This window comes from Pristiophorus japonicus, chromosome 6 (assembly GCF_044704955.1).
Source record: "Pristiophorus japonicus isolate sPriJap1 chromosome 6, sPriJap1.hap1, whole genome shotgun sequence".
NCBI lineage: Eukaryota > Metazoa > Chordata > Chondrichthyes > Pristiophoridae > Pristiophorus > Pristiophorus japonicus.
In genome coordinates this window covers 173917555-173928723 of record NC_091982.1, presented here as the reverse complement: position 1 = coordinate 173928723, position 11169 = coordinate 173917555, and positions in this window count along the sequence as shown.

Genomic DNA, 11169 nt, shown 5'->3' with positions numbered 1-11169 from the left:
CCCACTCTGAGCCTCAACTCTCGTAATAACCTGGGTGATATGCGCTTGCCCGATCGTGACAGGTCGTAGTGGCGTAAAGCAAAAGTTTGGCTGTGGTATAGGGCACTGCAGGTCATTATGAACGCTCTGTGGTAGAGACGCAGTATCTTCCCTTCCCTCCGTAGCCTGCCCTTGCGAAGTGCATGTGTGCGGGCACTATTTTTAGTACACACCCGTCGGTTTGGTTAAACCCGCACTCGTCTAGCTCACCTCGGCCTACCGGGTGAGGGCATACTGTGATTTCCCCCCTTTGCTTGCAGTCTATTAGGGAAATCCCGGTAAGTATGTTGTTTCGACGAATGGCGGAGGTGGTGGTCAGGTAGTAACGTATGGAGACATTTTCCCGTATTACTCCGATATTCTCTAGTTGGTACAGGGGGAACGACCCTGAGTCCGGCGTGGCTATAGGGATCATCAGGACTATCCCTATCCCAGTATTCCTACCCATCTGGCAATCTGGAATTGCTGTGTATACTCGGGTCAGTCCCTTCAGTGTACAAGTATCCAGTGTCCCCCTCTGGTTAGCCAACTGAGCCAGATGTGAACTGTCTATCCAATCGGGTACTTCCCCGCGTTGGATCTGGTCGAGATTGTGGCGGATCTGTCCCACCATCCACAGACCATAAGCGTGACAGAGTTGCCCCTGTCTTTGCTTTCCTGTATCTTCTTTTTCTCTATCAATGAGGTGATTTATGGTTCTGGCGTGAGCTTCCAGGACTGAGATGCCATCCAACTGGATTTCTGCACCCTCCTTTCCTAGGTTGGCTTGGTCTTCCTGGTTTTGCTCCACCCTCTCATTTAACCCCTTCATCACCCCTGTAAGCTGTTCCACCCTCTCATTTAACCCTTGTATGTCTATTTCCCTCTTTATCCTGTCGGCTGACCCCTGTCCTCGGAATCTACTGGCACCCATTGCATCGGCAGCCTGCTGCATTACAACTTTACTTAATACATTGTACATTTTCCTTGATTGTTCTGTACAGTATTCCGGCATCTGGATGCTTGAAATATTGATCAGGACAGGCACAATCAGACAATAATTCCCCTTCGTTGTACATTACAATCCCATTTTCTGGTCCCTTAGTAGTTATGGGACAAGGCAGTTCCTCGGGCAATGTAGTGGTTCTTATGGGGCGCGGTGTCGGAGGGGGTGAGAAGCATACATACAATGATATTGCAGCTGCCCCCACCTCCTCGTAGTACCCACACAGCCCCACTCCCTTTTTGCAGATGACTGATTGCTGAGATTGTCCCGGAGGCGCGCAAATTATGCCGAAAGTACATTCATCAGGCCCTTTGACATCCCTCCTTTTAATGCAGCTGCTCCTTATACCCGTGGAGCACTGTACACATACTCTTATTCTTATTAGGATTCTTATTAGGATTCACTTGTAACCATGCATTAAAATAAGTCCTGTCCTTGCTCCAATCTTTAGTCTCTGGGACACATACTCCATCTGTCAAATTGAATAAAACTCCGTAGTTCATGTGATTGTTTATTTCCAGCGTGCTCTGCTGTCCGTCGGTGTTGTCCAGGCTACGTGCATGTCGCAGGGCTATCCATATTACGAGTAGCGCCGTTCGTATTTCCATTCTGGTAGGTATTATCTGTAATTTTAAACAGACGGCCTGGTCGTCACCAGGGGTTAGGTTTTGCTCTACGAGTATCCCTGTCACCCTGCGAAATCAGAAGCACAAGGTTATAATCGAACCATTTCGAGTTGAATCTGTGGGGCGTGCGCCCGTGTCTTTACCCACTTAAATATTACCCAAACTCCTATTATGACCAAGGCCAAAGCTATTCCTCCGAACATCATTGTCTGCTTTACCGTTAGGTTGGGTTTGTGGACTACACCTACCCACCGTGGGGTACATTGGCTCTATTGCCATAGGTGATGGTGCTATGGCTGCGCACTGCACTATCCGTCTAGTCCCGTTATCTCTTCCAGCCTGTTTATCTTAGCTTTTAACTCTTCAATTTGTTTTGCTTGAGTATCTATTTCTTTATTGTATCAGGCAAGTATTATTACATAAGCTAGTTCTGTTTTTATTTTTGTTTCCTCTGTTAGGTGAGTCTTTTTTTCTATTAAGAAATCCAAATTAATAATGTTCAGTATAAAACGGCTGTCAATAGAAAGGGTTAACTCCTTTCCAGGTTTGTAAGAAGACCTGATGTCATTACGTGACTTCACGTAATCATCTGAAAAAAAAAAGTCTTTGTGCCTTCAAAACTGGCTTAGAAATTAGGAATCCGTTAAACAGCATAAATTATTAGAGTAAACTCCAATGTTTTCTTAACTTCTAATTCAAGTACTTGCCAAAGAAATCTTTTTTTAAAATTGATTTAAAACGAGACCACACATACAATAGTAATTTTGTTTGCTGAAATTCAATTTAAAAAAAAAATTCTCTCTTTCTCCTCGTTATCTTCAAAACCCTCCTGCTTGTTTAGACTGTTCGGGACTTTTCTTGATAAACACTGTCCATTTTGGAAATCTTTTCAAACTGCATTGAAACTTTCTCATAATTTAAAATCATTATCAATGTTGAGTGTTTTTTTACCTCTTCCAAATTTTTCACAGCAAACATCAACTAGTATTTAGTAAATTATGTCTTTTTCCATCACAAACACATTTTTTTTTCAGCACTTATTTAGTCCGTTACATCTTTTTTTTTTCTTTCTTCAAATTAGGTTTTGTATTGTACACGGAGGGCCCGTAACTCCATAAAGTTGCTAATTTAAAATCATTTGTTTACTTTCAAAGTGGCGTCTTTATCTTTTTCTTTTCTCCATAACTGGAATGGAGTCCAGCTTTGGGGGTTTGAGGGCTGCTTTTCGTTATCTCAAAATGCTCCAGTTTCAAAGTCGTTACTAAAGCTTGCTGTTTTTAACATTTTCCAAAAGTCCCTTTTACACCTTCGCAGATAGCTCGCCACTCGCCCAGGAGTTTGACCTGATCAGATTTAATTTAATAATTTTTTTTTTTTTGAATCCACCTCAGTATTTTCTGTGCCTTCTCTGAATATCTCAAAATCCCAATTCAAATTTTGTAATTTCAATCTTTATTTAAAACCTTTTTTTTTGTTTTGAGCTAGAAGCTTTCTTAAAACGCATTCTTTATCTCATTCCGAGACTAAATTTATGTCTTTCAATCCAATGTAATCAATCATTGCACGTTTTCTTTCGACAAGTAAATTCTTTTTTTTTAACCACCGGGACCATGTATTTATTATGTTTTACTCAACAAACCTATCCTTTGTACATTTCCTAGCTCCGTAACTTATCATCCGAATAAATCCACACCTGCGTTTCTAACTTAAAATGTCTTAAAACTTCCCACATACAGGACAACACTACAAAGGGTTAGCTAAAATAAACAGACACTTGCATTCCTCTTCCAACCAGGCTTTCAGAAAAATTCATTCCGCAGTCACAAAATCACACAGGGACTCTCACTCAACGACCAGACATTTACAACAGTCTCTCTTCTTTCCTATTAATTTTTGGATCCATTGAAACTTTCAGGGAATTCGTAGTTTTATCTAAATAATTCCTCACATAACTTTTATAGAGGACTACCGGTATTGTTTTTTTTTTCGTTCCTTCACCCACCATTCCCGTTGGGCTGCTGGCAGGTCCCACCCTGCTCTAATCATTTTCTCGATTAGTTTCTCTTGCTTTTCCGCCAGGTGGCGGGTAAGTGACCCTTCTGGTCCCCACTCGAGGTTACTTGTTTTCATGGCCATTCCTGGGTAGGACTAGTACCGTTAGGAATCTACTCTCATGGGTCCGCTTCCTTCCCAGCGCAACTTGGAGTAGACCGTCTCCTAGCTACTGTCAGGTCACAAGTTCTGCTGTTACACAAACTTATACAATTCTTAAAACGCGTTTAAGCAATTTCCCGCAGTGCTCTACGCCTCCTTAACGACTACCTACCACCGCTCGGCCCGTTGGTCCGACCCTGTTCACAGGTTTGGATTCCGTTAGCCGCTGTACACCGATTGGTTCTACCCCGGGGTAATTCAAATTACACTACTGGGTCCGGAAGATGTCTCTCGGTATCACGATCCCACGGTCTAAGTGTGTTCCCTACGCCTACTTGGTTCCTGGCCGTCACGTGGGACAAAAGTCCTCTTAATTCAGGCTCAGGCTAGGCGTTTGAGATATTAGACCATCTCCTCGTGTCGATCAACCAGCTTCCACCTTCCGCACCCTTTATACTTAAATATCGTTTTTTTATACTCACCCGGGTTTTTTTTCCAAGGGCGTCCAGCAACTCCGGGGAATCCTGCCGACTACGCCATTGTTAGTGTGAATGTTTTCTCAGAAGAATCACTCAACACTCAGAGTCGGTTCCAACGCCAATGCGGCCTTTATTAACGCTCAGCGGGGAGGAAGTCTCAGGACTGTATCCAGGCTTCTCTCCGCTGAACAAAGGGTTTCATGGATCTTTATATGTTTTACAACAGTTTACTACAGTTACATACAACAGTTTACTACAGTTACATTAGACCAATAGCGTTAGTCTCTAAACGTAAAGTGGCTCATGTGTTGCCAAGAGATGTGTTGCTAAGGGGTGTGTTGCTAGGGATGACTCATGTGTCTTGTAACATGGCCTGGGCCTCTCTTATCTTACTGTCCTTGGATGCTGGCATTGAGTAGCCTCCTTATTAGATTCGGTTCTTGTCAGCTCGGGCTGATTCATGCCCTCGTTATGTGATGTAGGCCCCTCTTATCTCTATTTCTCGTGGCTCTGCTGTGTGGAGTTATAATGGTTTGTTATAGTTATCTTGTATCCAAGGCATTCCTGGCAGTGGGCCTCACAGGGTTATTGCTCGGTCAGCCTCAGTCAATAGTTCACAGCTTGACTACCTGATTTCCCATCATGCCTGGGCAGCCATTTAAACTTATGGCCACTTTAAACTTATATGAGTTTAGATATATTCAGCAGGTGCTTAATGCCTACAACAGTGGGGAACTTAACATAATTAATATAAGTAGAGAAAAAGTATGAGAGAAACTATTGGGACTAAAGGTCCGCATCCTAGGGTTCGAATAGAATTGGCTGCAGAGATAGGAGATGCATTGGTTTTGATCTTTCAAAAGTCCCTAGATTCTAGATTCTAGAACGGTCCCAGTGGATTGGAAGATATCAAATGTGTTAGGTCTCTTAATTTCCAATGAAATACGAACTCCGATTGTAGTTTTAATGTAACTTTATTCTGGCAGCAGCAACAAGCTTCTGGCTTTAAGCCAGGCCTTTGTCCTTCTGAGATCACATGGCCAAAATGGCTGTTTATATACCTGATCAGTTTACAGAAAAGAACTCGCCTTCTTTGACCTTATTGGCTCAATTGATAGTCTTTTAACCTTTAATTGGCTCGCTACCCAAGGTCCTAAAATGTCAAGTTGATTGATGACTTAATGCAATGTGGTCTGTGCTTTTTCAAAACTGCAGCCGGGCTGCAGAGCTTGAATTCTCTATCAATCCCCCCTTTGATTCTTTCACAAACTGAATCATAAAACATCAGGTTAAACATTCTACAAAATAATTTCATACATGTTAATAGAGTTTCCTTCCAAAATTTGTTGATGTGTTTCGCCACATGTCCGAACGAGTAGCTTCCACACAAATTTACACCAACCTGAGTTCCATCGTGGCCACAATGGAAGTCTGGTTTTAGTAGGTTAATTAACCTTATTCCAATTTAATCCAAATCAATATCTTAATTCAACCAGTAACCAACCTTCCCTTCAGCATAACATACCCCTGTGCCACGTACAGACAGTCTGCTGGGACCTGCAAGGTGTCTCACATGCGGGACAGCAGCTGCAGCCGCCTGGTTGCAACAACATTTAATCAACATAAACAAACAATATAAAAGTAAAATAATTACAATGAATAGAATTAAACCTTCCACCAATGAAGTTCCTATTGAACCTAGCCATTCAGTGGCTTTGCTCCACAAAGTGAATGATGGGGGTTGCTTAAGTTTTTCTATCTCCTTTTGGATATGCTCCGCTAAGTGGGTAATTTCTTCGGAGCTATCTGGGATATATGTGCAACACTCAGTTCCGAGTAGGGCGCAAGTACCTCCCTTTTCAGCCAGGATGTAATCAAGGGCCATTCTATTCTGTAGGGCTACTGTGTGGATTGCGACCATTTCTGCATTGATATTAATATGCGCACACACCCAACAACTGGAAATGTTACCTTGTTTGGCATAAATCTATGACATATATAAAAAGGTATTTACATGTAATTCCCTTGCTACCCTACTATTTCCCTTTGGTGCAGAGGGCCGGCTAGTAAGAAGTAGGCAAATGCCTAGAATACCTACAGTCAGTAATACAGTAAATTTATACATTTTGGCAAAAAGTAATTGTCCTTATTAGATTTCAGCTTCAGTTACGGGTGCTTGTTTAACGTGTGAAGCGTGGATCCAGGCTTTCTTTCCTTGGACTTTAACAGCTGCCTGGGTGGTCAATAACACTTGGTAAGGTCCCTCCTACTTGGCACCTAAAGGTTCTTTATGCAACTTTTTCACATACACCCAGACTCCCGGGATGATGTCGTGTCCTCCTTCGGGTGGATTACCCCAAGCTGCCGATACTTGTTGGGAAACAGAACTAATAGCATTGGTTAGGTTCTGACAGTATGATAACAAAGTGTCACTCATTAAGTGAACATCAGCTTTCCTTAAATCAATAGTTCCTGGCAGCGACATGGGTCTTCCTGTTATAATTTCAAATGGGCTTAGACCTGTAGTTCTGTTCGGGGTTGCCCTAATGCTACATAGCACTATTGGTAGTGCCTGGGGGCCATGATGTTCCTTCTTGGGTGATATTTGGCAAGCTGTTGTTTCAGAGTTCGATTCATTCGCTCTACTTGTCCTGATGATTGTGGATGATAAGGACAGTGTAAATCCCACGTAATGTTCAGTAACCTACAGACTTCTTGGCAGACAGCACCTGTGAAGTGTGTTCCCTGATCTGAATCAATGCTACTCGGGACTCCCCATCGGGGAATGTAATCCTTACACAAGACCTTTGCAGTGTGATTGGCTGTGGCTCTTTTAGTTGGGACAGCTTCTACCCATCTAGAGAATCTGTCGACCATGACAAGAATGTTAGTGTATCCTTGGCATGAAGGAAGAGATATATAATCAACCTGCAGATGCTGGAATGGTCCGACAGGGGCAGGGAGCCTCAGTTGGGGCATTACCGTGATGGGTCCAGAATTATTTTTTTGGCAGACCACACAGCGGTCTGTTACCAGCTGGGCATGTTTTTTAAATCCCCGACCCCACCAGCTTTTCTGGAACCGTGCCGTCATCTGTTGTGAGGCCAAGTGTCCCCACGAGTGGATCTGTTGGGCTAAAAAAGGCATAAGTGCTTGTGGCACGACTGGCTTGTCGGTAACTCTTTGTCTCCAGACACCATCTTCGCATAGCTTAATTCCTGCCTCAATCCATGTCCATTTTTGCTCTCGGGAGCACTCGCCTTGCATTGTTTGAAGGTCTCGTGTCAGAGTCCTGAGTGCTTTCAATCTGCACATCTGTGTTGGTTCTTCTGGGGGAACACCCTGTGAGGCGGCATCTTTAGCTGCCTAGTCGGCTAGGGCATTTCCCTGTGCTTCTGTGGTATTTTCCTTGGTATGGGCCTTACACTTCAGGATGGACACTTCCTGAGGTAATTGTATGGCCTCCAGTAAGTCTCGGACTTCTTTTCCATTTCGGATAGGTGTACCAGCAGCAGTGAGGAATCCTCTTTTCCACCACAACAGACCAAAGTCGTGAGCGACTCCAAAAGCATAATGCGAATCTGTGTAGACATTAGCTGTCTGTCCTTCTGCTATTCAACATGCTTCTGACAGGGCCCGTAACTCGGCCTGTTGTGCTGACGTTCCTGAGGGTAAACATCCTTTTGCCACTACCTCATATAAGGTTGTAACTGCCCATCCTGCTTTTCTGGTACCATTGTCAACAAAGGAGGAACCATCTGTAAACAGGATGAGGTCTGGGTTGTGCAGAGGCTCCTCTGCTGCTAAGGCTGCTTCTTCTGTTTCTTTTAAAATCTCCACGCAGTCATGCTCTTCACATTCTCCCCCCTCTTGCTCCCTCGATTCTGACATCGGGAGCATAATTGTGGGATTAACCGGGCTGGCCCGGACGATATGGAGATTAGGAGCTCCCAAAACTGCTGTCCAGTGGGTCCATCTAGATGCCGTCACCTGAGACATTCTATTCATAGACAGCAAAGCATGTACGGTGTGGGGACACTTGACAATCAGCTTTTGGTCGAGGACTAGACCTGTAGTGATCATTACCGCTCGATATGTAGCTTCCATGGCCCTTAGGCAACTTTCCCATCTGAGGCCTACCGCATCCAGTTTTGCCGAATAATAGCCAATAGTTCTTTGCCGATCCCCATGTTCTTGTGTCAGTATAGCTGTCATATATCCTTCTTTCTCATGGACAAACAGGATAAATGGCTTACCACTGTCGGGGATTCCCAGAGCCGGTGCCGAACACAAAGCCTTTTTCAAACTCAGGAAGGCCTCTTGCTGTTACTTAGTGAGGGTGATGGCTTCTTTAGAGGCACGTTTCCCCTTTAAAATATCATTCAATGGCTGAGCAAGCTGTGTGAAGGAGTCAATCCAATTTCTGTTAAAGTTACACAATCCCAAAAAAGACCTTAGTTCCTGAATAGTGGTGGGTTTTTTAGCAGTCCGAATGGCTGCAGTGCTATCCTGGGTAAGTTCTCTCTTTCCTTGTGAAATCTTTTGTCCCAGGTATACAACCTCTTCTTGGGATATTTGTGCTTTGTCGATGCTGGCTTTATGTCCTTTCAGCCAAAGGTGGTCCAGCAAAGCTCGTTAATCTTCTTCATGCTGTTCTTCCGTGTTTGAAGCTAGCAGGATATCGTCTACATATTGGATGACTGTGGATGACAGGGGAGGTAATTCTCGCAAATGGCTTTGTAAAGCCATGTGGAATACCATAGGGCTGTTGTGGAAACCCTGCGGTAACCGGGTCCAAGTATACTGTTGTCCTTGGACAGTGAAAGCAAACCACTGTCGAATCTCTGGTGCCAGAGGCACCGACCAAATTCCGTTGGCCATATCTATAACCGAGAAATATTTATGTTCTGGTTTGAGGGCATTAAAAATGGTGGAGGGATCTGCGACCAAAGGAGCTTTTTGATCAATACACTGGTTAGCTTTCCTATAATCGACAGTCAAACGGCAAATCTCATTAGATTTCTGTGCTGGCCACATGGGGCTATTGGAGGAGCTATGCGTTTTAATAAGCACCCCTTGTTTCTCCAATTGCTGAATAACCGGTAAGATTCCCGCAATGGCAGTTGGACTGATGGGATACTGTTTAGTGCATGGAGGCTTGGTCCCGGTAAATGACATAGGCTCCATCTGGAATAGGCCACAATCGTTCTTATCTTTAGCACATATCGGGTGTTCCTTCAATTCTTCTTTCTTCAAAGTTCTAATTGACCATGTCACCCGACCATTCTCAAAATGCAAAGATGAATCTATTTGGGTTAGAACGTCCATTCCCAAAAGGGGTTGATCTACTGGGCCTATCCAGACCGGCGTGGTTAGTTCATGTGGACCCAGCCCTATAAGTACCGGTGTTGTCCTTTTAATTTCCATTTTATGGCCCGCAACTCCATCGGCTGTACGTGCCCGACCATCCAACGGCAAAAAGTCTCCATATTGTAGGGGTAAGCATGTTAATTCCGCCCCTGTGTCTAAAAGACAGTCCACATCCTGATCGCTCACCCTCACAGTTATATATAGCCCATCTTCCCTTTGTTATATTAGTGCGAGGAGGGGGGCCAGGGTGGGCTCTAATTGTTTTTTGCTATCCGAAGTAACTCCTTCTGTTGTTGTATTGTCAGTCGCTTAAATACTTCTATGAGGTCGTTATCTTGTGACAAACCTGGTTTGTTGGCTGAATTGTATCCCTGGCTGCATCCTCTTCCCCGGCCGTGACCTTGCTGTTTTGCCCTGCACGTCTTGGCCGAATGACCTTCTTTCCCACAATAATGATATTTTCCGGGTAATTTTCCTAATAACTGTTTATCGGAATCCTGGGATTTCCATCCCATAGCCTGTACAGCTCGGACTTTAGCTCCCATATCCCGATCTAATTGGTTACATCGATCCACCAATGCAGCAAAGGTAGTTCCTCTACCTTCCCAGTCCGGTAACACTACCTTAAGCATTTTGGACAGTTCTGGCTTTAGGGGTCCAAACACTTGTTCATCCATTTCCTCATCCGTATTATTCATACCCGAATGTTCTAGCTATGTGCATCGAAACCGCTCGTCATACTCCAGGACTTCCTCTGTTCCTTTCTGTTGGCAGGCTGCAATTTTTCCCCAGTCTGTCTTAGCTGGACTGAAGGCTTGCAGTGTTTAATCGCCTCCCATCCTGCATTTAATTCTTGCTCATCGTGCCCCAAAGCTTCTTCTACCTTCTCGTGCAATTTTCTTCCTTGTGTTTTTGGCACCATTATGGTCAAAATTTGCACTCCGTCCCAGAGATGAAGTTGATATATATTTCTGAAGCGGTCCAATTGGTCCCACGTTTTTACTCCCCCTTTCTTTGGATTGGGCAATTCCTTTGACCATTTATCAATTTTCTCTGGGTCTGCTGGATCATGAACTAAGTATTCTGCATACACCCTTTTCCTCGTTTTTTTGGTTCCGCCCTCATCCGCAGTCTCTTCTGATTTGACTACAACTCGTCTTTTTTCAAATGGGGCAAAGCGCATCCCTAGTTCTTCATCCTGTGACCCTGTATCGTCGGAGGACTCAGAATCCGTATCTATTCCTCGGTCGTGTCTTCGGGTTGGCGCTTTTAATTTATCCAAACATGGGTGTCCTGGGAATTGACCAATACATTTTCTTTTTCCTATTACTGTCTCTTGACCTAATGATTTTTTCCATTCTTTAATTTCACCTTTAAGATCTTTAACTTCCGCTTCCGATTTTTCAAGTTCAAGTCTTGTCTGTCGCAGTTGTTCACAAACAGCTTGCAATTGGTCCTTTGTACTGGTCAGTTCTCGATCATGTTGGGAAAGCATTATAATTTAATTCTGCTTTCG